General features: G+C 36.9%; 1 long non-coding RNA gene across 1 annotated transcript in view; it reads right to left on the reverse strand.

Moving 5' to 3' along the window:
• Positions 1 to 779: 779 nt before the first annotated feature.
• LOC113604796 (uncharacterized) overlaps positions 780 to 27,070 on the reverse strand; it is a 128,807-nt gene continuing 102,516 nt past the window's right edge. Inside the window, exon 3 of the long non-coding RNA XR_003426814.2 lies at positions 780 to 1,434. This is a non-coding gene — a long non-coding RNA (uncharacterized LOC113604796). The remainder of the gene's footprint in view (positions 1,435 to 27,070) is intronic.

Genomic DNA, 27,070 nt, shown 5'->3' on the forward strand with positions numbered 1-27,070 from the left:
CAGGAAACCTGACCAATGCTGAAAGCCAACCTAAGGAATTTAGACACAAGAATGTTTCTTTTTCCTCATGAGCAGCCTTTTATCGTAATATATTTGGGTAATTTCCATTACTCTCAATTTAAGATACAAGCACATTCTTCAAATTTGTCAATAAGTGAGGATGAATCAGCTTGTATTACATGGATCATATTCATGAGAGGCTTTGAGATATCCTAACATGTTAACATCATGTCAGCTCAACTCATCACACACTGATTTTCAAGTTAAAATATATCATTTCTATTATGATAATTACATATATCTCCCCTGTATGTGTTGCTTGCTACTTCCCTAAAGTGATCAAAATCCTTACTCTGTTTTTTTCTCATTCCAACCTACAATCTCTGGGAGAATGGAATTGTATATTATTGCCCTTATTTTTTACATTAAGGAAAAAACTAAAATGAAGGGAATTTAAATCTGGTCATGGTGATTTAGTCACTTGCTGATATAATCCATATGGTATTTTTTTTCCTGATTCAGTGCACCTTTTAAAATAAATTATTTTTCTACATAGGTTATATAGAAAAAGTATTATTTATGACTGCTTATTAGTTTTATATGTATTATAATTATGTGCATTTCTTGCATATTGCTCACAATTACTTATATATAGAATTTCACTCCATTAATAAAAATTCTAAGTGAATAAAGCATGAATCAGCAATGTAAATGATCTTCTGTTTTATTATTGGCTTAAGGAACAAACCTGGGACTCAAAAAGAAAATATATTTCCCTTAGATCCTATAACATACTGCTGCTCATGAGTCTGTGCCCCCACTATGGAGATATTAAGTAACAAACCGTAATGAAATAATACTCATTTAAACCTACCAAACTGGAAATATCATATGTTTAAAATTATTTCCTATGCATTTCTTTTAAAAACGAGGATGTTAGACAATATAATAATATTCACTTACACATTTTTTAGTAAACATTCATGGAATATCAGTATATGTCAGTCACTAAGCTGGCAAGTCCACATAAAAAAATTAGATGAATAATGGTTCCTGCCTTTAAAGAGGTGAAAATCTGGTAATAAAATCTGGCGAAACTGCCCCATAAAGACAACGATAAAATACTATGTGCACACGCACACCCTCATACACACTTGCAAAGGAAATTGTGATGAAATATGTAAGTCTACTTAGAGAAGAACGTGGAGGGATGCATTTGGGAAAGACTTTATAGAAGAGGATGCACTTTAAGAGTTGAAAAGGTGATCACCTGGAGAATGTATAGGAGAAGCATAGTTCAGGCAGGAAGAATGTGTGGGCACCGAAGCAGGGAACAGAAGGGGGTGCTCAGGATAGCCGAAGTACAGGGAATGGGCAGTGATGAACGATGAGGACAGCAGGGGTCTCAGCAGAGGGCATCTTGGGGGCAACTTCCTGAAAAGAGATATTGATTATTATACTATAGCTTTACATTTGGAGTAGTTCTTATGCACTAGTCTGTAAAAGTTGTCTATTCTCTGGAATAATGAGCGTATATAATAAGGCCTGGTGAGTAATTAGTTCTCAGCCCACAGTCCTGACCAAATGTCTAAGGCAGTACTAAGTATTTCAAGCCTATTCAGAAAGCTGTGCAGCGTGTACGAAACCTGAATGCAATTGCTGGAGGGAGAAGGCCATGTATCCTCCCTGCAACAGCTAGGGGTTCAGATGCATTCAATTTAATTTCATGTAATTGTATTTGAGTCACTACTGTGTGTTAATACAGCTAAGGGCTATGTAGAACACAATGTGGAAAAGATACAAGTACTACCCTCAAGGCTCCTGACCCCAGGTCAGTTTGGATGGTGTACTCATACGCTTGACCCCCACGGCCAGTGATATTACAGCTGGAAAGTAGTGGAGCAAGGGATCTTTTCTACTTTTTCTTTTCTCTGTTGTGTTTATGAAAGGAACAATGTTTATGAGGCAGGGGTTTCCCCAAGTTACAGTGAATCAGGGGCAATGGCATATGGAGACATTCTCTACTGTCAGTTGTATTCTCTTGCAATTACAAGCCTTTGGTTTTCTAGCCATGGCACGTGGCCTTGTAAGAATGAGAAAAAGAAGAGAATTCTGTACATGATATAACCAGACACATCAGTTAATCATCACTATATAATAAACAAACCAGCACTTAGTCGTTTAAAACAATAGCCTCCCCCCCTTTTTTGGCTTACAGTTCTCAGTCAGGTGGCTGGTTAGCTGATCTCCATTGGACCCATTTGTGTTCTTCAGTTAGATGTGGGGGGGGGGGGGTTTGGCCCCTAACTAACTTAGGGTGGTCTTCCTCAGCTTTACGCCAGTCGGTATATTTTTGTCCAAGGTGAGAGAAATGACTGTATTATATGTCTCTCATCCTTCAATGGGCTACCCTAATCATAGTGTTCAAAGATGGAGAGGAGATCTCTGAGGCCCAATATTACCTACTTTGCACTCTATTGGCTAAAGTCACGTGGCCAGCTCAGATTTAAAAAGCGGGGAGATAGATAAAGTCTCGTCGCCAATGCCAAGGCCCTACAGAAAAGGTGGAGAAGTTTGTCTGTTTTTGCAAGATGCCACATCAGAGGATTGAGAAAATTTTTAAATAGCAATGTGGATTTCCATATTTTTTATCAGGTATGTTTTATGGTACCTGAAATAGTTTAAAGTGTAACAAGTAGGGGCATTGGCCACCTAAGGGTAGATTAGCTAACAGCACGCTTGAAATATAGGTATAGTGTGGCAAAACTGATCAAGGAAAAAAATAAAAGTATTACTTTCACAAGACAATAACATGACTGGAGAATCTTCACAAAATCCAGAAGTAATCATTTGAAACCAAACTATTCTTTAGACTCCCCTTTGTTCTTCAGACTTAACGATCTTGTAACATCGGACATCCTATGGCTGATCTATAAATTTTTAAAGAAAAGTTTTCCCTTCTAATGTTCCTCACTGAAATTCCAACAATATTGTCAACTGCCTTCTTAATGATTACTTGCCATGTCTTTTCTACATGTTTCTGTCCAATTTTGCCATTAAGAGACACCATGGCATGGATCTGAGGAGGTAGCATGAATGTCGCCTGTGTCGTCAGGATACTGACTGACTTTGGTCTGAAAATAAAAGCCTGCGTTCACAACCAGATTCTTCCTCCAATGTGTGAGATTGAACGGACAGGCTGGTAACACTTGGATTTTTGCTAAGAGCCACTCATTTCAATCCCTCCATCCTTCCGGTTGGCGGAAATGTTGTAATTGGACACTGAGTCTGGAAGGAGCCCTGCGGGTGGTGGCAGTTCAGTTATGAGCGCGCAAGTCAGGGATGATGATTTTGAACATATGCTAGAGTCAGTTGTGGTGGGAAAAAGGCAAGGCTTCTCTTGCCCCTGTTGATCCTTCTGAGGTGGAAAGAACAAGATTTATTGCAAGTCCCAAAGCCTTCAAAACAAGCCAGCAAGCTCCATGTGTTCTTTTCCTGATTGAAAGCATGGACATGTATTGTGTATATAACTTGGCCTAAGTAAAATGACTCAGCTGACCCATATTTACATTTGACCGCTGGTGTCCTAAATACAATCAGGATGGGTCTGGTGGCCAATCTTGGCACACAGAGCAATGTTTGTGTTTTTCTTTCCTTGGTGTTCCAGACGTTAGCTTTCCTTCTGATTGGCATGAGTGTCTGCAGCTGTTCCTGCTTGTCAGACGTTAGTGACTCTCCATCTTGTGCCGCTCAGTGATGGCCGTTCTCTGTTTCATTCATTCATTCATGAAACAGTACTGGAAATCTACACACCGAGATTTTTTTCAAAACTTTCAAGATATGAATATTTTCTTAATTTGTTGTGGCAAATAGATATAAAAACTAAGTACATTTGTTCCTCTTGCAATTCTCACACTTTTCATTTGAGACAGCAGAGTTCAGTGCAAATAGCCCTAGGTGAGATTCCTACAACCAGCACGACGAACACATTGACCCACGAACTGTGGACAAAACGCAACATCAACTCTAACTCCCTCAGATTGTAAGCTTCTTTACCCCTGATGAAAACTCAGACAGTTCACATGGCTTTTGTTCCCACTCACCCCTAGATAGCACAACACTTGACAATCTCTACAAGTCAAAAACAGTCTCATGACAGTATATAGAATATCCATTGAAAAATTCTGAATGTGACCTATCACCAAATCTTCTCTTCTCCTCCCAAAATTGGTTCAGGCTGGAAGCCCACAGTTGTCACTCTGCCCTCCGCTTGTCCTGGTCAAGATCTTCTCTCACTCACTAGTTGCAGTGAATGAAGAGATATAGATGGTTCTTACTTGGACTGGTGCCATGACAGGTTGACTCTCCTCTCTGGGCTTGAGGGAAGAAAAAACTCTGCAGTGTCCCTTCTGGGCTCCAATTTCCTGAGGACCCCTTTCCCCTGAAGAATGAACCTCTCTTCTGGGTGATGGCAGCTCAGCTACTGGGCATTCCATAGTGATCTCTCTCTTTCTGCTGAAGTCTCCTTGCCCCTTGAGGTGGCACTGTTGGACAGGACCCTAAAGTCCCATGTTGGCTCTTTCACTTTCAATGGTCCACACTGGTCCATAATAAATGGTAGTAAATTCTGTGCAAACTCAGAGAGTTAAGCAATCCCAACACAGCGTTCTTCTGACTCTGCCATCAGATATGGAGGTGGCATACCAAATTGTTCTCTCAAAGGTCTCTTCTCTAGTCTTGGCCTTAGAAATTAGCATCCCCCAAAGTTTTCTTCAAAGTTTGGGGGCTCGCAGCAAAGGAGAGCTTTCTCCAAAGAAATTCTTTTTCCTTACCAATGTTTTCCCTTTTTCACTGCCTCTGATATCTTTATATATCCTTGTCTGCCAGAGGGGTGCAAGAGTCACTTTTCCTGTACCATTTCCTTAAAAATAAGCATATGGGGACAGGGATGACTGCCTACACTCCCTGCTATCTGATACTTTTCCTTATGGTACCTCAGTTGAAACCCGAGGCAAGCATAGTCCCTACTAACTTCCTATTACACTCACTATATAACTTTGCAACAATTTAATTTTCCTGGATCTGTATTTCCTCTTTCATAAAATGAGATGGTTGAAGCTCAATCTCTAGGGTCCTTTTCAGCTCTCGAATTTGGTGGTTTTGTAATTAAGTTTCTGTAGACTGTAACACAATGGAAAACACATTGAAACAGTTGTCAAGAAATACAACCCCAGCTGTAATCCTATTAACAAGTGAACAACCTTAAGCAAGTCTCTTAATTTTTGTGGGACTTGGTTTTCTAATACGTAAAGGTGGACTTTAAACTGGATGACATGTAAGTGAATCTCTCAGAGCTTATCTTATTGTTTCTGGAGATTTTCCCAATCACAAATCCTAATTTTGCCACATCCACAATATAAGATTTTAAATAGGAAAAATATTGCAGTTAACATAAAAGTTAGCTGAGAAACCTTCTGGTTAGTAAAAGCATAATTTAAAAATGCAGGATTTAAGGTCAATATTATTTATTATTTTAGAAGGCTGCTAGTGTTCTTTGCTTCTTCTCCAGGTGTGTGAGCACAAATACATCACCAGATATTTTCAAACTTCATTAATAATAATAATAATAATAATAATAAGCGGTGCCTGGGTGGCTCAGTCAGTTAAGTATCTGGCGTCGGCTCAGGTCATGATCTCGTGGTTCATGAGTTCAAGCCCCACGTCAAGCTCTGTGCTGACAGCTCAGAGCCTGGAGCCTGCTTTGGATTCTGTGTCTCCCTCCCTCACTCATGCGTGTGCTCTCTCTCAAAAATAAATAAACATAAAAAAATTAAAATAATAATAATAATAAGAAGAAGGTTTACTTAATAGGGCTGAATAGAAGATCATTTGACATAAATTTGAAAGTGATTTTTAAAGAGAAATAGGAAAAAAATGTTGTTATGTTTAAAGACATTCAATAATGTAGAAATAAAACATTTATTTTTCTTCTTACTCAGAATGTAGATGAGAGAGAAACCTAGTGATTTTCACCAGGATCTGCAAGCCCATAATACACCTGGAAGCAGGAGAGGCATGAAAACTGTGGACCAGAGGGTGAAGTAAATCCTGCATGTGGTGAAGGATACATTCCAAGACCTTTGTGAATCTGCTAATGAGAAATGCTTGTCCAGTCTCTTGGTTTTCTCTCAAATCACACTTTAGTCAAGCCACATGTTTCTGGAGAGTATCCTCTTGTGAGTGGTTGGAGCATTTGCTAGAACATTCCAGTCATACTTTATATTGTTTCCACGACAATAGGGTATGCTTGTTCATGTCACTGGTCTAAGTCTTCACTAAAATAGACATTTCACTCTAACTAATGGACCTATCTGGATGAGAATCATCACCCTTGATGATGACTCCTTGACATTTGTTTCACTTTCAACCTCAACACTAATGCTTTCTTTTTAGGGGTAAAATGAAAGGAAAAAAAATTCTTTTCTTGTTAGTTTTTCTTTGAGAATCTCTCTAAAAGAATTATTAGGGAAGCTTAATTAGGCGGGACACTTTCATTCTTTGGCATGTGACTTAAATTCATACCTCTGCAAAATGACAAATACCATCTAATACATCTTAAAATCTTTGAAACTCTGATCATTGAATTCTCAAAGGCCATGATCTATTACCATAACCAACAACCTTACTACTAATGCATTTTTCTATTAATTCAATTTCCCTTTTCCTGACCAGACTATCTCACACCTCTGTCTTCCAAACTCCAACACCCCTGCTTTCTCCCTTTAGTGATAATCTCACTTTTTAATTAACTGAGAAAATGGAAATGAATAGACAGGAATTCCTCCATGCTCTCAACACCAATTACTCACTGACCTTGTGACCTCTCTCCTGAAATCATCCCTTCTGCCTGCATCATCTCTCCTGTTCTCTATTGGATCATGTCCATTAGCAGAAAAATAGGCTGAATTAGCTCCCATCTGAGAAATGTCTCATTTGCCTATATTTTCTTTTTCCATACTGCCTCTTTTGTCTATTCCTCTTTTATTCTAAACCTGTTGCCTACATCTAGTATATTTTCTCCTCTCCCACACTGTCCTGAACCCACCTTAGATAGGCTGAAATCCCTACCATGCCATAAGTCTGTCCTGGTTAACAATGGGTGCCATATTGCAAGATCAAATAAATGCTTTTTACATGCTCACATTTCCCAAATGATTCATTCTTAGACAAATAGTATTTTCACAGTTGATTGTTAAGTTGCTTCTCCAAAGGTCTTGTCTCTTGGCTTCTGGGAAATCATCCTCTCCTGGCTTATTTCCTGGCACATTGGCTATTCTTTTTTAGTTTTGTTTGCTGACTCTTTTCCCCCAACATAAATATTATAGTGGCCAAGAGCTTTATCCTATTTTCTTTTTCTTCTCTATTTTCACATGTCTCACCCACTACCTTGACTTTAAATAAAATGCAAATGGAGGTATAAATTCATCTTAGTTTCCTGTCTCTACCCTGAGGTCCAGAGTTATAAATCTAACTGCTACTTAATGCTTATAATTAAAAACATAAAACAGGCACCACAAATTTAACAGCAAAAACAAGAGTTATTTTTTCAACCCACAACCATTTCTTCCTAGTCTCCCCATCTCAGTAAATGGCACCCCTACCTGTGCAGTTACTTAGAACAAAATCCAAGGAATCATCCATGACTCTTCTTCCCTCATATTCTACATCTTGTTCACCAGCAAGTCGTCTTCATTCTGAGAATATAATTTGCTCATTTCTCTTCATCTGGATTATGCCACTTTAGTTCAGGCTTCTCCTTCTCCTACTTACATTGCAGCAATAACTTCCTAACTGACATCCTGTTTCTACCCTTATCCACAGTCATTTTCCATTTAGTATATGTATGATGGCATAACTCTTCTTAAGACCCTCTAAATCCTGATGTTGCTTGTAAAATAAAACCTGGGGGTGCCTGGGTGACTCAATCAGTTAAGTGACCAACTTCAGCTCAGGTCATGATCTCACAGTTCATGGGATCCAGCCCTGCATCAGGCTCTGTGCTGACAACTCAGAGTCGGGAGCCTGCTTCCAATTCTGTGTCTCCCTCTCTTTCTGCCCCTCCCCTGTTCTCTCTCTCTCTCTCTCTCAAAAATAAATAATAAACATTATTTTTTAAAATAAATCCTGTGCAAAATAAACAAAATCAAAGCTTTTCACATGGAAAAATAGTATTTTTTCTAAAGACCAGAGATTAGAAATATGTATAATTGTATGTTTATATGGATAAGCATACATATACACACAGAGCCGAGTGATTGAATAATTGAAATAAGTAACTCAATGCAACAAGTAATGAAATCAGTTTTTATTTTTTGCAATAAGTTAATATTTTTTAATTTAAAGCCAGCCGAGAGATTTAAAAAAGAAGAATAAAAAGTTTCTGTAAAATATTAGGATAAATGATATTTCTGAGAGGTTATGTGTTTGGAACTAATTTCTTCAGATTATGTGCCCAGACTTCTTGAAAGGGCCATTTCTTAATACACTCACCTGCCTCCCACCAGAGGGGCGTGGATAAAAAAATGTATATATATTAGAAGAAATTATCTGTACTCAATGAAGTTTCTTGTATCAATCATCAGTCCCTTTTTGCTAGACCCCTAACCAATAGTCTTTCATATTGTCCAATAGGTGAATGGAAGGAGTCCAAGGAGTGAAACTTTACATTATAAATCTTACAAAGGAAACTAAAATCCTTGTTTATTTACTTATACTGTGTATGGCCCCTATAAATTGATGTCAAATTTATCAAAGCAGTCAAGCTTTCAAGAAATCATAAATAGTGTGAAAATCATGATCCAGAATCTTTTTTTTTCTTCATAGACATTTCTTCTTAGACAGCTCCTGGTGAGTTTGAGCCCCTTGTAATCTTCCTGAGTGTATAAATAATGTCACATTATTCAGGGTTAGAAAATTCTATTTTCTCAGGCATTTCTATTTGAAAACAAGATAGCATGCTAGTGTTTACTTACTGACAATCAAATGCCCCCAATGCTGGAAAGTATTTTTGCACTACATCTTGTATTGGGCTTTGGGCCAAAAATCTCCTGCATTAAATGTCACCGCTGGCCTCGATAAAGGGGATATGATTTTACCTTACACTTTAATTAGTAAGAAAATCGTTGCAAAACTGCTTGCTTTCCCTCTTATGTTGGATAAATCAAACAACACTCACCACATCTCTATACAGATAAAACATACCATCTAAAATTTTGCCATTGACTACTGAAGTAATGAGAAAAAATTCCTTCTTGGCTAGCCTTCCCTATCTCAGATTCCTTACCCTCATGGGGAATGGGGCCAACCCACCATGAAGCAAACCCACTCTTGCTCTCCTGCTACAACAATTGCTGGTATAGAGACATGGAAGAAGCACTGTAGGAAAGCAATCAAGACATCAGAGTGAATTAATTTTCTGCCATCAGATTAAAGCTTTATAACTCACAGATATGAGGAATTGACAAGAAAACCTACAGTCAAATCAGTTTCTACTCATCCAAGAGTCTCCTTATCCCTGGAAATGATATAAACTTCAAACCCAATCACAATCTAGTTAATTTCCTGTTGCTCAAAGAAATGTCTGTTTGCAACATATCATTTTAATGGCTTTAACATAAACATTCACCTCACCATCATAAATTCACCCATTCAGATTGGAAAGATAAACTCTGTAACAATGGTGAAATAATTTGAAAGGATATTTTTATACTGTAGGAGGAAGCTCTGTGTGTCAAAGTCATATGGGAGTAGGGTGAGTGTGTGTGTGTGTGTGTGTGTGTCTGTGTGTCTGTGTGTTTCCATGTGTGTATGTGACAGAGAGAGAGAGAGAGAGAGAGAGAGAAGGGAATGGAAAAGAAAAGAAAACAAGTGAAACTCCTAGGAAATCAAAGAGTTTTGCAGAGTAGAAAGATTTCCCAGATATCCAAGTGAAATCATGAATACATAAATTTCAAATGAATACCTCAGTAGGCAACTCTGAGCCCTCCAAAGCTGACATGTTAGCCCCACACCATCCTTCTTCTATTACTCTATTATTCATTTCAACAGCAAAGATTTTCAGAATAGAATGGGAGCAAACATCTTGGCTAAGAAATCTTTTCCCAGTCAGTTCATGTGTTGGCTTATATAACCTATTGCCTAAGAAGACTATGCATTTTGGCTTGTCTTACTTGATGATCAGCTAGTGACTATGATTTTGCCATCTCTTCCTTGTGACTAAGAAAAATATTGCCAAAATCAATGGCACAATAGTTGCATAAAATATGTAGTTCTGAGATGCAATAAAGGTTATGTATTGAAATGCCCACAATTATGATTAGAGTCCAAAAAGTACGTGTGAATATAAGGTTTAAAGCAGGAACCCTACTACTATAATTATACATGACAGTATAAACACCTAATGGTCTGGGAACATTGATTATTGTCATTTTATACTTTCTATGGAGCCTAGTAAATTTCCCACTTGGGATTAAATGTAAAGAGAATAGATTGTAGTCCTTGTTTATCATGAAGTAAATTATATAGATAGATGAAATATATTGTAGTGTAGCTTCTTTCTAGTTCAAGTAACTCCATCTGTACCATGGTGTAGAAGCTGCACTTTGTCTAAATTTCTTATTCTGAGACAGCCAAAATAATAAGCAGTTCACATCTATATTTGACGCTTTCTGGTCTAAAATGCAAATATAATCATCTAAAAGATAGCTTTGCAGGGACATAGAAATGCAAGAACTCAGTGAGCAGGTGGCAAAGCTGTTCACTGAGTTATCATGGCAGTTTGCACATATTACAAGAATCTTCCAAATGAACAGAAACAACCTGCTCCGTTCACTGAAGTACTTCAAGACTACACATTCAATTTTCAATAGTGCAGATTTCAAAAGAAACCCTTGCTGCAGAGATCAAAGACATGAAAACCAGTCAGGATGAATTAAAAAACGATATAGCTGAGATGCAAAATAAACTAGATACAGTGACAGCAAGGGTTGAAGAAGCAAAGGAGAGAATAGGTGAAATGGAAGATAAAATTATGGAAAATAATGAAGCTGAAAAAAATGAAAGAAATGAAATTAACTGGATCATGTGGGGAGACTTAGAGAACTGAGTGATTTCATAAATAAAACAATATTAGTATCATAGGAGTCCCAGAAAAAGAGCAAGAAAAAGTGGCAGAAGGTTTGTTTGAAGAAATTATAACTGAGAACTTACCTAATTTGGGGAAGGAAATAGACATCCATGGCCAAGAGGCACAGAGAACTAGCTTCAAAATCAACAAAAACAGGTCAACACCACAACATATCATAGTGAAACTGGCAAAATACAAAGGAAGAGAATTCTGAAAGCAGCTAGGGACAAAAAGTCCTTAACCTAGAAGGGTAGACACATAAGGTTAGTAGCAGACCTGTACACTGAAACTTGGCAGGCCAAAAGAGAGTGGCAGGAAATATTCAATGAGCTGAATGGGGAAAATATGCAGCCAAGATCCTTTTATCCAGCAAGGCTTTCATTCAGAATAGAAGGAGAGATAAAGACTTTCTCAAACAAAAACTAAAGGAATTCATGACCATGAAACTCCTGTAAGAAACTCTAAGGGGAACTCTCTGAGTGGAGAAAAATAGAAAAGGAAGACCAAAGCAACAAAGACTATAAAGGACCAGAGAATATCACCAGAAACACCAACTCTACAGATAACATAGTGGCCCTAAATTCATATCTTTCACTAATCATTCTGAATGGAATTGGACTACATGCTCTAATCAAAAGACATAGGGCATCAGAATGGATTTTTAGAAATCAAGATCCATCTATATGCTGCCTACAAGAGACTCATTTAGCCACCAGTAGATTGAAAGTGAGGGGATGGAGAACAATCTGTCATGCTAATGGAGGTCAAAAGAATGCCTGAATTGTTGGTGGGAATGCAAGCTGGTGCAGCCACTCTGGAAAACAGTATGGAGGTGCCTCAAAAAAACTGAAAATAGAACTACCCTACGACCCAACAATTGCACTACTAGGCATTTATCCACGGGATACAGGTGTTTGATTCGAAGGGACACATGCACCCCCATGTTTATAGCAGCACTCTCAACAATAGGCAAAGTATGGAAAGGGGAAAAATGTCCATTGATGGATGAATGGATAAAGAAGATGTGGTATATATATACAATGGAGTATTACACGGCAATCAAAAAGAATGAAATCTTGCCATTTTCAACTATGTGGATGGAACTGGAGGGTATTACGCTAAGTGAAATTAGTCAGAGAAAGACAAATATCATATGACTTCACTCATATGAGGACTTTAAGAGAGAAAACAGATGAACATAAAGGAAGGGAAACAAAAATAATATAAAAACAGGGAGGGGGACAAAGCATAAGAGACTCATAAATATGGAGAACAAACTGAGGGTTGCTGGAGGGGTTGTGGGAGGGGGGATGGGCTAAATGGGTAAGGGGCACTAAGGAGTCTACTCCTGAAATCATTGTTGCACTATATGTTAACTAATTTGGATGTAAATTTTAAAAAATAAAAGATAAAATTTTAAAAAAACAAAAGAATGCCTGAATAGCCATCAGATAAACTTGATTCTAAAAGGAAGACTAACAAGAGATGAAGAGCATTGTATCATAAGTAAGGGGTCTTTCCATCAAGAAGATCTAACAGTTGTAAATATTTATGCCCCCTGACTTGGGGCACACAAATATATACTTCAATTAATCGCAAACATATAGAAACTCATTGATAATAATACCATGATAGTAGGAGACTTTAATACCCCACTTACAACAATGGACAGATCATCTAAGCAGAAAATTAACAAGGAAACAATGGCTTTGAATGACACACTGGACCAGATGGACTTAACAGATATATTCAGAAAATTTCATCTTAAAACAGCAGAATACACATTCTTCTCCAATGCACAAGGAACATTCTCCAGAATAGATCATATACTGGGTAACAAATCAGTCCTCAACAGGTATAAAAAGATGAAGATCATACCATGTGTATTTTCAGATCACAACACTATTAAATTTGAAATCAACCACAAGGAAAAATTTGGAAAGCCTTCAACGCATGGAGGTTAAAGAACACCTCAGTAAAGAATGAATGGGTTAACCAGGAAGTTAAAGGAGAAATTAAAAATTACATGGAAGCAAATGAAAATGAAAACATGACAGTCCAAACCCTTTGGGATACAGCAAAGGCAGTCCTAAGAGGAAATTACATTGGAATTCACACCTGTCTCAAAGAACAAGAAAGGTCCCCAATACACCTAACTTTACACCGAAAGGGGCTAGAAAAGGAGCAGCAAAAAAAGCCCAAAGTCAGTAGAAGAAGGGAAATAATGAAGATTAGATCAGAAATAAATGAAATAGAAACAAACAAACAAACAAAAACAGTAGAACAGATTGATGAAACTAAAAGCTGTTTTGTTGAAAGAATAAAAAAAATACATTGCTAGCCAGACTTTTCAAAAAGAAAGGAGAGAGGATCTAAATAAATAAAATCACAAATGAAAGAAAGAGATCAAAACCACCACAGAAATACAAACAATTATAAGATAATACTATAAAAATTATACGCCAACAGACTGTGCAATCTGGAAGAAATGGACAAATTTCTAGAAACTCACACACTACAAAAACTCAAACAGGAAGAAATAGAAATTTTGAATAGACCCATAACCAGCAAATGCATTGAATCAGTTATCAAAAATCTCCCCAAGAAATGAGTCCTGGGCCAGATGGTTTCCCAGGGGAATTCTACCAGACATTTAAAGAAGAGTTAATACCTAGTCTTCTCAAACAGTTCCAGAAAATAGAAATGGAAGGAAATCTTCCAAACTCATTCTATGAAGCTAGCATTATTTTGATTCCAAAACCAGACAAAGACCCCAGTAAAAAGAAGAATTACAGACCAATATCACTGATGAAACTGGAGGTAAAAATTCGCAACCAGATACTAGTAAATCTAATTCAGCAATACATTAAAAGAATTATTCACCATGATCAAGTGGCATTTATTCTTGGGCTGCAGGGCTGGTTCAATATTCACAAATCAATCAATGTGATACACCATATTAAAAAACGAAGAGAGGGGAGCCTGGGTGGCGCAGTCGGTTAAGCATCCGACTTCAGCCAGGTCACGATCTCGCGGTCCATGAGTTCGAGCCCCGCGTCAGGCTCTGGGGTGATGGCTCGGAGCCTGGAGCCTGTTTCCGATTCTGTGTCTCCCTCTCTCTCTGCCCCTCCCCCGTTCATGCTCTGTCTCTCTCTGTCCCAAAAATAAATAAAAACGTGGGAAAAAAAATTAAAAAAATAAAAATAAAAAAAAGAAAAGATAAGAACCATATAATCCTTTCAATAAATGCAGAAAAAAGATTTGGCAAAATACAGCATCCTTTCTTGATAAAAAAAAAACCCTCAAGAAAGAAGGGATAGAAGGAATAAACCTCAGCATCATAAAAGCCATATATGAAAGGCCTACAACTAACATCATCCTCAATGGGGAAAAACTGAGACCTTTCCCCCTAGGGTCAGAAACACGACAAGGATGTCCACTCTCACCACTGTTGTTCAACATAGTACTTGAAATCCTCAGCAATCAGGAACAAAAAGAAAGGAAAGTTATCCAAATTAGCAAAGAATAAGTGAAACTTTCATTCTTCGCAGATGACATGATACTCTACATGAAACACCTGACAGTCTCCACCAAAAAACTGTTAGACCCAACATATAAATTCAGCAAAGACACAGGATATAAAATCAATGCACAGAAATCAGTTGAATCTCTATAAACCAATAATGAAGCAGCAGAAAGAGAAATCAAGGAAGGCATCAATCCCATTTACAATTGCACCAAAAACCATAAGATACCTGGGAATAAATCTAACTTTTACAGAGGTAAAAGGTCTGTATGCTGAAAACTATAGAAAGCTTATTAAAGAAAATGAAGAAGACCCAAAGAAATGGAAAAACATTCCATGCTTATGGATCAGAAGAACAAATATTGTTAAAATGCCTATACTACCCAAAGCAATCTACACATTCAATGCAATCCCTGTCGAAATAACACCAGCATTCTTCACAGAACTAGAACAAACAATCTTAAAATTTGTATGGAACTGGGAAAGCCCCCAAATACCCACTGTAATGTTGAAAAAGAAAACCAAAGCTGGAGGCGTCACAATTCCAGATGTCAAGCTGCATTACAAAGTAACCATCAAGACAGTATGGTACTGGCACAAAAACAGACCTATAGGTCACTGGAAAAGAAAAGAGAACCCAGAAATGGACCCACAAAGATATGGCCAACTAATCTTCAACAAAACAGGAAATAATATCCAATGGAAAAGACAGTCCCTTCAGAAAATGGTGCTGAGAGAACTGGACAGTGACCTGCAGAGGAATGAACCTGGACCACTTTCTTACTCCATACACAAAAATAAACTCAAAATGGATGAAAGACCTAAACGTAAAACAGGAAACCAACAAAATCCTAGGGAGAAAATAGGCAACAACATCTTTGACCTCAGCTGCAACAACTTCTTAGTAGACATGTCTCTGGGAGCAAGGGAAACAAAAGCAAAAATGAACCATTGAGACCTCATCAAGATATAAAGCTTCTGCACGGCAAAGGAAACAATCAACAAAACCAAAAGGCAACCAGTGGAATGGAAGAAGATATTTGCAAACGACATATCATATACAGCATTAGTATCCAAAATCTATAAAGAACTTTTCAAACTCAACACCCAAAAAACAAATAATCCAGTGAAGAAATGGGCAGAAGACATGTACAGACACTTTTCTAAGGAAGATATCCAGATAGCTGACAGACATATGAAAAGATGCTCAACATGACTCATCATCAGAGAAATACAAATCAAAACCACAATGAGATATCAGCTCACACCTGTCAGAATGGTTAAAATCAACAATGCAGGAAACAACAAATGTTGTCAAGGATATAGAGAAAGAGGAACCCATTGCAGTGCTGGTGGGAATGCAAACTGTTGCAGCCGCTCTGGAAACGGTATGGAGGTTCCTCAAAAAATTTAAAATAGAGCTACCCTATGACCTAGCAATTGCACTACTAAGTATTTGTCCAAAGGATACAAAAATGCTGATTCAAAGGGGGTGCATGCACCCCAATGTTTATAGCAGTGCTATCAACAACAGCCAAATTATGGAAAGATCCCAAATGTCCATAGACTAACAAATGGACAAAGAAGAAGGGGTAAATGGATGCAATGGAATATTACTTGGTGATCAAAAAGAAGGAAATCTTGCCATTTGTAACAATGTGGATTGAACTAGCACTTATGCTAAGTGAAATAAGCAGTCAGAGAAAGACAAACATCATATGATTTCACTCATATGTGGAATTTAAGAAACCAAACAGATAAACATAGGGGAAAAGAAGGAAAAATAAGATAAAAATAGAGAGACCCATAAGAGACTCTTAAATACAGTGAACAAACTGTGGGTTGCTGGAAGGGAGTTGGTTGGGGGGATGGGCTAAATGGGTGGTAGGTATAAAGAGGGCACTTGTTGGGATGAGCACCGAGTGTTACGTGTAAGTGATGAATCCCTGCATTCTACTCCTGAAACCCATACTACACTATGTTAACTTACTTGAGTTCAAATAAGTAAATTAAAAGAAAAACAGTGCAGATTTCAGAGGTTATAAAAAATATATTGGCAAATATTAGTTTGATAAATCCAAACCATCTCTTTATTCAGGTTACGTTTCTGTACAGTATTCGGCTACAATATAAGCCTTCTCTAAATTTGGATTGATTGTACCCCTGAGAAAAAATATTTTAACAAATTAAGTTTATTTTGGGTTAATTCCATCCCAGTCGTTCCTTACAACAGAAATGCACTCCAGACATATACTTTACAATTTTGCTTGATGTTTGTTGGATCGGCAGTAGTAAAATACAATCTGGGAAGAAGGAAAAAAAAACACAACTTTTTCCCAGAATCATGCTGACATTCCATCAGTTTTATAGAAACACAGACACACTGGTATGTAAGCTCCAGTTTGGCAAAGTTGAGTGAACTCAAAGATGGATGAATCCTGTCCCCAACCACACCTTAAAAGTTGTCACTAAACAAAAAACAGATGTGTTGATTTTAGCTCTATTCAAAACATTTATAAATTCTTTATAAAGTTTTGTTTCAGGATCCTAATGAAAACAGTAATGTTTTAGTTAAATCCTAGATATTTTTATTATTTACCTAATGTTAACAAGGCTATAGATAGGAAGTACATATGAATTATAAGAAGAGAAATGTGAGTATATATGAGAATAGAATGTAAAAGGAAGTTACAAGTCTTAAAATCAGGTCACTCTTAATTTTTTTCAAGTCATAAAACTTTTCCAGCTACATGCTTTTCCCCCATCTTTTGCTCAACAGTGTTAAAAAGTGTGGGAAAACAGCTGCCCTGTGTGGTTTTAAAGGCGAGAGAATTACTGGTATCTCACAAACTCTGAAGAGACATGTAGTAATGTGTAGTCAGCATTTGGGTTGATTAATTCTCTCTTAGGTGGATTTAGTCCCCTTTAAAAGCAAGCTGGAGAAGAAACTTGAGGCAAATAGTATGTTTCATCAGGCTGTTATATACACATTAACCCATCCATGTACAAAGAATGACCATCATGTTAGGAAACACAACATTTGCTTTCCTTTCAAATAAGTTCACGGCTACCCAAAGCAATGAGACTGTAAAATAAACCATATTTATTAATTGCCTCATGTAATTGTTGTTTCATTTAAATTTTAGAAACAGTATCATGAAAAACAAATCAAAACTTGAGAACACTTTACAAAGAGTACCAAAAACCACCCCATCATAGAATTCTCAAAATCCACTTGGTCCATAGTGGGGTGGCATTTATACACGTTCAGTTTTTCATCCTGTGTGTCTGCACTTTTCATCCTGTGTGTCTGCACATCCAGCTGTGGATGGAGGGTGTGGGAAAATACACTTTGATTTATCTTGTTACCCATTTCCCCGGGTTATGAGGCCACAGATTTTGATGCAAAGAATCCCACCCTGGTGATTTAATGGCAGTGAAGCAATTTTTCAAGGATAATTTTAAATGTGTGTGGTGTTTGTCTTATGTCCTTACTTTAGAATCTCACTTTCTCATTAGATGCGAGTCCACACTATTCTGCATGTATCTTAAAGGATTCTGATAAAAATTTTTGTGGCTTACATTGACTATCCTACCGACAGAAATTATTTCTGACCAATTGCTTAACGTTAAGATTTGGAAAACAACGAGTCTTTAAACAAAAGTTTTAAGTTAAAGAAGCCCGTGTTTTGGGTTGTAACAGAATGTTTTAATGGTTATAACTCCTTTGTCAGTTTCTTGGATATCAGCATTCCCTGTGGTTTTCAGGAATCACATCATATTTAAAGGAAAATCAGCCAGATTCTCTGTTTCAGGAGATGCAGGGATCCCAGTTTCTCTCCCACTACACAGGATGGGTGCGGTGAGAGCAGTTTCTCATCTTTTTCAGTTCTTCCTCTGCTGAATTCTCCATTTGCCCTCCTGGGTGCATAGTTCTTTGCCTACCAATGGGATTCATCACAGTCCCTTTGTTTTCCAAAGTCCATCAACCTAAGGCCAGGTGAATAGGGATCTTATACAAGGTTTGGGACAAAATAGAGTTATGTCCCTGGTGAAGGACAGGAACTACCTTAAAATTTAATATTAGACATCCTTTATTTAAATTCCCAACTGTTCTCACCTCTAAAGAGTGTGTTTATATACTCACTGCTTCTACTTGATTTCTAGAATTTCATTTTCCTTTCCCCTGCTCCTCATGTGCTCCTCCAACTTGAAAATTTCTCCTGATTTCTTATAGAAGGCAGCTTTTTGCTGTCTCTGTATGTCATTCTTGGCTACCCAGCCATTTTCTGGAGCCTAACAGGCTAGAGAAATGGGGGGAGAGAAAACAATACTTCCCTAATCAAAATAGTCTGTTTCCGGATGTTCAGCTAAACACAGGGAAGTCTCTTCTAAGTAATTCAAATGTCTACAGGGGCCGAACAGGAGGCAAACAAGGGCACAGATGAGTGGCCCACAGAGAACTGGAGCTTATACACCCCACCTCGAGGAGTCAGTGGTCTGGATCATCAGCCCAGCTACTTGCTGCCCTCGGAATTTGAACCCCCTTTGCAGGTGTTTACCATTTTTCAGGAAAAGGCCAAAATTTCAGATTTGTGAAATCTCCCAGTTTTTAAATATTGGAAGTTAACATTTTAAGTGTACAGAGCAAATGTAATATGTTTACAGTTTATATCTAGCCTGTGGGATACTGTTTCAGAGGGCAAAGCTGTTCACCGTTATCGTAAACTATGTACACATGTTAGCTGAACTTTTCTAGCAAACAGAGACGATCTACTCTAATTATTACTTTAATTATACATGACAGAAAAATAGCTAACTAGTTTCGAGACCGCTCATAAATATACAATTTTACCCTCCCAGTAACACTATTTATAAACCTCTCTTTCTAATCTTCCAAAAGGAAGAAAACCAGTTTGAAGTAGAATTATGAGGGAGAAATACATTTAATTTGTTTCTCCCTAAAAATCCCCTGTTCTTCTGGGTTCGTTTTCATAAATATCTATATTGAGTAATTCAAGTCCGTGTCCCACATGCTAAGGGACATTTCAGAATTCCAAGACATTTCATAATTTTTCACGATTCCCCTGGGGAATTGCAGCCCTTGTCTCCATCACCTCTTACTATGAATTACAACAGCTCACAGGTGCTGTCCTGTTTTTGGTCACTATAACCCACACAAGGCTCTCTCCTTCATTCTCAAAGGAAGCAATAATACAAGGCCATTGCATGTACACGTATAGTTAAATGGGAGAGGGGCGCCTGAGTGGCTCAGTCGGTTAAGCGTTTCAGGTCAGGTCATGATCTCATTGTTCCTGAGATGGAGCCCCATATCAGGCTCTGTGCTGACGGTGCAGAGCCTGCTTGGGATTCTCTCTCTCTCCCTCTCTGTCTGCCCCTCCCCCATTCATGCATCCATTCTCTCTCTCTCTCTCTCTCTCAAAATAAATAAATAAACATTTTGAAAGAGATTAAATGTGAGAGAGCTCTGTATACTCAAAATAGGGAAAAGAGTCTAAAAAAATGTTGGACATTATTTTCCTTAGGTTCTTCTTAGATTCTGGCCTTTATCATGCGTTGGAAGGAAATTACTTTGGCTTGTTTTGTTTCTCTCCAGTTCACTACTTCTGACATTAGCATTTAAAACATTCCTTTTTTTTTTTACATGTGACAATCTTCTCTGTGAAAAAAAACCATAGTAAATAGAATCCACAATAATTTAAGGAAGATGTTTTGCTCTGAGAATACTTCAATACTTTTGTTTCCCATGGCAAACATAGTTCCCATAAAAACTCACAGCAAGGCTAAACTAATACAATGTTCTAAACAACTGGATTTTTTTTTGTCACGAGTCAAATGAACCAGACTTTCAAATCTCACCAACATGCACCTGTAGATTAAAGAAAAACATTGATGCCATTGTTTATTATTTCTAAATAATTAAATGCTGAGGTATCGTGGCTTTGAGTGAACATGAAACAGTGGTTTCTTTGGATTGTTAACAGGATCATGATGCTGTATTTGGGAATGTTTTGCAAGCAAGAGAAATGAAAGGTTTCTTGTATAGAAACAGATGAGAATGATATAATTTAAATATTAAATTATCAGTATTAATACATTTGGCATTGAGAATCACTGTGGCATCTCGAATTCATCTTAGATGTCAACAGATCATGAACACCACATCACCAATGACTTTCCTGGAATGTTTTCAAGATTGATCGTATGCATTTCTGTCCTTAGCACATCACAGATGGAAAGAATATATGGAATGCAATTCCCTTTTCCAGATTTCAGAGGCAACTGGTCCTTAGGGTTTCTGAAGCTTCCTCACACAGAGAATCACTGTACAGCTCAATGCTGTGACTGCTCCAAAAGGGGTTTTGGCCTGGACCTCCATGGAGGTAAGAGAGCCCTTTACAGAGTGTGCTCAAGAAAAAGAGAAAGAAAACAAATTTTTTCAGCTGCTACATTCCCATACACTTCAAAAATCCCCATTAAAGAAAATGTTTTTCCAAACTGCTGTCCATAAGTGCAGGTTTATATTTGTGATGATAACCTTTCTTACCGTTGGCTCTACTGAAGTTTTGTGAGTGAACACAGGATAAGAAATGAATGATCCCAACAATTTACTTTCCTATACATTTCAGAAAAGCAACTTTTTTTTTCTATATAAAATGTAATCATTTGAATCTGGAATTAAACACAAAAAAGCAGAACTGCACAGTATGGTATGAGAACACAAGGCTGTGCCCCCTGCCCCAAACACCCTCCTTTTATCTGAATTGCCACTTTCATTAGGGTGCTTCCTAAAATTCCACCATATTTGCATAAGGAACACTTATCTCCACTCGATGAGTATTTAATAGTTACTACTTAGTAACTATTAAAAACTATTATAAAACCTCAGTTTAAGGCTTACTTGAACATTGCTTTCAACATGTATATAGATAAGAATTAGCAGAAAACAACCAGAATGGTTTAATCAATCAAAAGTATTACAAAAGTAAGACTTTTCAAAATAACTTAATAGTCTGCTTTAATCAAAGTATCAATACCAGGAAAAATTCTTTTTGTGTTTGTTGTTTGTTGAGCAGACCACACTGGAAAATTGGATTAAATTTTGGGAAACATGAATAAATGTTCGGCATATTTAATAATTTTCAAAAATTATGTTCCATTTTATGTTCACCATAAACAAGTTTCTTGCTAAATACATCTTTCTGTAAATCTTATCAACCATTGTTTATCATCTATTCTAGATGATTTGAAACTAGAGTGCCCAAAGGTCTAGATATTCTGGAATATCTAGATCTACCACATGAACCACCTGAAGGTCCACCACATCAACTGGCCATTTTTGAACTACAAAAATGGCCAAACATCAGCAATTTCATATCATTCAACCCAGAGTAAGTGAGAGTGGTTAATAAATGCAATAAAACAAAGTTATTTTTACTATTTTTGAATTTTAAAGATTAGCACATTACAAGCTGACAAAAATTCTGGTTATTTCAGGGTGACCAGAATCTATAAGTTTTAACTAAATACACTTCTACTTAATAAAACTGAAAAATAATTATTTAATAAATACAGTTTGATAAATATAAAAACTTTACATAACAGTTCTAAAATTTGCTGTAATGCTAGTTGAAACAACTCTGACATTCAAAAATAGAACTTTATTTTCCTCTTACTAAATTCATCATAATTCTCAAATGCTTATTTCTTTTTTTTTTATTTTTAATGTGAAATTTATCATCATATTAGTTTCCATACAACACCCAGTGCTCATCCCAGCAGGGATACCCCTCACCCACCTCCCATCAACCCTCCCACCCCCCATCAACCCTCAGTTTGTTCTCAGTTTTTAACAGTCTCTTATGCTTTGGCTCCCTCCCTCTCTAACCCTTTTTTTTTCCCCCTCCCCTCCCCCATGGTCTTCTGTCAAGTTTCTCAGGATCCACATAGGAGTGAAAACATATGGTATCTGTTTTTCTCTGTATGACTTATTTCACTTAGCATAACACTCTCCAGTTCCATCCACGTTGCTACAAAAGGCCATATTTCATTCTTTCCCATTGCCACATAGTATTCCATTGTGTATATAAACCACAATTTATTTAATCATTCATCAGTTGATGGACATTTAGGCTCTTTCCATAATTTGGCTATCAAATGCTTATTTCTTTCAACAGGAGGAAACACTCTAGATAATAAACATGTTCACTTCCTGTTCATATAAAAGTCTCTTTTTTGATAGCCAACCAAATCCAGAGTTCTCTCCCTCTCTGTTCTCCTTTTCTGGGGAGTAATCTAAGTTTCAGGGTCCTATTAGCATGACTTTGAGGAAGGAGAGTTCACTTTGGAGATTCTTATTATAGGGGACATAAAAGTTTCCCCCGATCCTCTTAGAGTCCCTGGCTGGGTCTGAAAATTAAACTAACAGGAGAAAAGTGCACAACTTTCATTGCATTTTTACATGGACACAAGAGCCTTTGCAAGAGAATGAAGACCCAAAGAATTGGCTACTGCAGGCAGTTTTTATACCTCTGAGACAAAGAAACAATAAATTTGAATAAACAAACGGGTTTGGGCAAGCGGTAGTAAATGGTGAAGAAATAACTAGGAAGAGAAGGGTTAGTTTGACAAGGTTTATTTGTTGACACCAAATTCCTCAAAGGCTCTTGTGATAAGAATCTTTGCTCCTTCTTATTCAGAGAGAGTACCTTTCACATGGAATTTTTAGAATTTGTTTCAGATCAGAAGGGTGAGGGGGTGAAAGGTCAGAGTGGCCTGCTTCTACCGGTTTTTAAAATTCCTCTAACGATATTTAATAAGCCAAGCCATGGTCTTGGGTAGTGTCCTGAATCCCATCATTATCTTCAGGTATCCATTAGTGAGTAATTCCTCCATTCTTTTCCCAGCTGGGGAAAGGCAAAATAACAGGTGGAGAATACTTAGCAGTCTTACTGATTGTTTCATCTCTCTCCTCAGCTCCCACATTGTCCCTTCAGAAGCCAGCTAGGCCTTTGTCCCATTGACTCTGCTAGGAAGTCCTTCATCCCTTACAGTGACAATTCTTTGACAAGTGAACCATCTTCAGGTCTTTTTTTTTCCATCACTTATTTGGCTTTACCATGAATATATTTCCAGATTTTTTCCATATTTAAAATTTAAATGGTGAATGGAGACAGGGGATATCTCTCTGAACATTTTCTAGGTAGACACTCACTGCCAACATTTTTTTTTTCTATTGCAACGATTCCATGTTAGCACAGGAATTCCACAATGATAAAAACTTCTCATAGTCCCAAACACAAATATCACATCTATCCACAGATTCTCACATCTAGAAGTGTCTATCCTCCCCACTGGGAGGGTAGCTGAAATAGGGATTGACAAGGAAGAGAACACCACAGTAGTGGTTAAATTTTGTTTCCCTTTCTCAATCTTCCCTAAACCTCTCCCCTGAGCCTAGAAATCATTCTTGCCTTTTTTTTTAATGTGGAAGTAAGTATATGATGTGTATGGTGCCTACATTCTTCATTCAATACTCTTCATTCTTTTGTTTATGCTATAAATAGGGGATCTGAGGCTTCCAAATTTTGCTTTTGATACTTAAAACCAACTTGAAAAAATTTTTAAGTTCGAAAACTCAATATGGAAACTTTGTTGCCCCCAGGTGCAGGCTAGTTAAATCAAAAGCCATATAGAATTCATGTAATTGCAGTTTAAAGACAGATACTCTCCACTGTAGTGAATACCACCAATTTATAGAATAATGGTAAGGTAAGACTATTAATAACATAATTATCTTCATAATCCTCTCATTTATATACTTTCTGTCTTATGTTCTTATAATAACGCTGTAAGTTATATTGAGTAGAATTAACATGTTGAATAACACGGAATTGCCCCCTTTTATACACGAGAACGCTAAGGTGCCACATTTTACACATAATTTAAGTGATGATTCAGTTTTATCTGACACTAACTGATAGGGCTAAAATCTAGCCTAGAGCTTCCTTGCCTTTCCTATACCATATCTTTTTTCATATAATACCTGAAATATATATGTATAATCATTTAAGTAACTTTCAAAATATTGGGAAAAGAGCAAACAATACTCTGAAATGAAACAATTGCACGTTTCTAGATTTCAAACCATTAGACTAACACAGATTTATATTGAAAAGAAAGATTGAAATCTCCTCTAATAACTTTTTCATCACAGGACACAATTTATGGCTTTCTGCCATTTGATAATGAAAGTTAAGTTTTCCATGCTATTACTGGAATTGGGTACAATAACTCATTCTCCAAAACCAATTTATACAGAAAACATATTCAATACAGAGATGATTGAGTTCCTGTATTTCTCTTTTGTCATTTGGCAGCAATCTGTGTGAGACTCAAGAAGATAGAGTGAAAACTGATGGTAGTTATTTCTTCAAGATAGGTAGAAAAAGCCAATGGTACTGAAAGCATGTGTCAGTTAAAATCATTCATTTTAGACTAAACTCACAGTCTGCAGTGACAGAAATCCCAAAGAAGATATCTATCTTTAAGGATTAATAGAGTTTTATCCTAGGATTATTCTTGGTCAAAAAACATGGCTACAAGTTGTGTTGTTGTTGTTGTTGTTGTTTTTCCTTTTTCTTTGGTAGCTCATTTGACAGCCATTGTGGCCATAGACAGCAGTAGATATTTGAATCTATTTTTTCCGAGGTATGTGAATGTTGGATTGAGTCTTTGGTGACTTTACAATTCATTTTGAAGGCACAATGGACTTTGTAATCTCTGTTCTTCAACACTCAATAAATCTGCTAGTTGCCTCTATCATTGAAAATAAAAGTTTTGTGAAGGTAGTAATTATAAGGTGGCTGGCAACTCCATTTGTAAAACTGGCAATTTCAATTTCTGATCCCGTAGTATCTTTTAAAACCTCTGAAGTTGAGGCCACGAAGTCATGGTTTTTTTTTTCTCTTTATTTCAAACTTTTTGGAGTACTTCTTCAGTAATGGTCATTGTGATAACCTCCCCCAGCAATCTCTAAACATTCTTCATCGTGAAGCAACTGTGTGGGTTGTATGGGATTGGGTGGACCCTGAGAGGTCCACATCCTTTGGGTTAATCCCACATTCCTTACTATAACCATTGTCACAGCAACTCACACAGCAAATGTCTGGCAATTTAAGACAGATTCACTTAATGTATAGCATTTTCTTGGCCACTGAAATTAGTTGAAGATTAGCCCAATCATCACGAAAGTTGGTAATAATAAATTAAATTCTGGAGCCGGATGCCCATCTTCTCCTAATGATGTGTTTTATCAATGTGCCATCAGTCTGCCACCCTGAAGGACGCCAATTTAAAGATACAGATAAAACACATTTAGGCCAAAGACTTGATAAATCGTATCTAGGTATGTTATTTCTCTGAAAATTTGAAGTGATCTGAATAAATCCCTTTATAATTTAAATCATTTCAAAATAGATTTTACATAACAAGTGAAACGGTCATAACTGCATCTCTTCTGATATCTTAAGTCTAACAAATATTTCTGTAGCTAGAAGTATTGTGCCTCATGATTTTTACAGTTTAGTTACATTATCTTAAATTATTTGGTAAACAATTAAAGAGAAAATAATTTTCCATTAATTTGTTTAAAAGGTTGAAAGCAAAGGATGCTGTTTGTTAAGTCACATACTTGCCTAATTAAGTTCTTTGTCTTCTTTTTCTGTAATCAAAGAATGCTAAGATGAGAATAGGATGACAATGATCCTTTAATTGAACAATACATCTGAAGCTTGAGTTCCGTTCCAGTTGGTCATTAGTCAACCCTGTATCACTTCCACTGACAGGAAACTCATACCTCCTGAGGTAGCTTCTGTCTTTATTCAAAATTTGTCGGTGAGCTCCATTTTCACTCATATTGGAATGCTACTAGTTCACTGAAAATACTACAAATTTTAACAGTATTTATTTTCCTTTCTCTTTAGATAATAGTTTATCACTTCAGGCAAAACATTCATTGCTAGATGCCTTTGAAATTTCTGCTGTCTTTATTCAAAGATATCACTTCAATTTTCTTTTTAGCCAATTCACTTTGGGCTACTGTGTTTTTTCTAATTTAGTCCATTATGATTGCAGAGATTAGAAAAGGAACCGTGATTCTCATGTCTTTTCTAAAATCCGATTATCCTGTTCAGAGATGACTAAGATTTCTGGTAGTATAAGTTGATACAATTCATCAATTTTGGAAAATTCTTGGCCTTTATCTCTTTAAATATTCTTTCTACCCCATTCTCCCTCTGCCCCTTTTCAGATATTCCATTTATAAACAAATTGGGAAT

The sequence above is a fragment of the Acinonyx jubatus genome, chromosome C2, assembly GCF_027475565.1.
Source record: "Acinonyx jubatus isolate Ajub_Pintada_27869175 chromosome C2, VMU_Ajub_asm_v1.0, whole genome shotgun sequence".
Taxonomy (NCBI): domain Eukaryota; kingdom Metazoa; phylum Chordata; class Mammalia; order Carnivora; family Felidae; genus Acinonyx; species Acinonyx jubatus.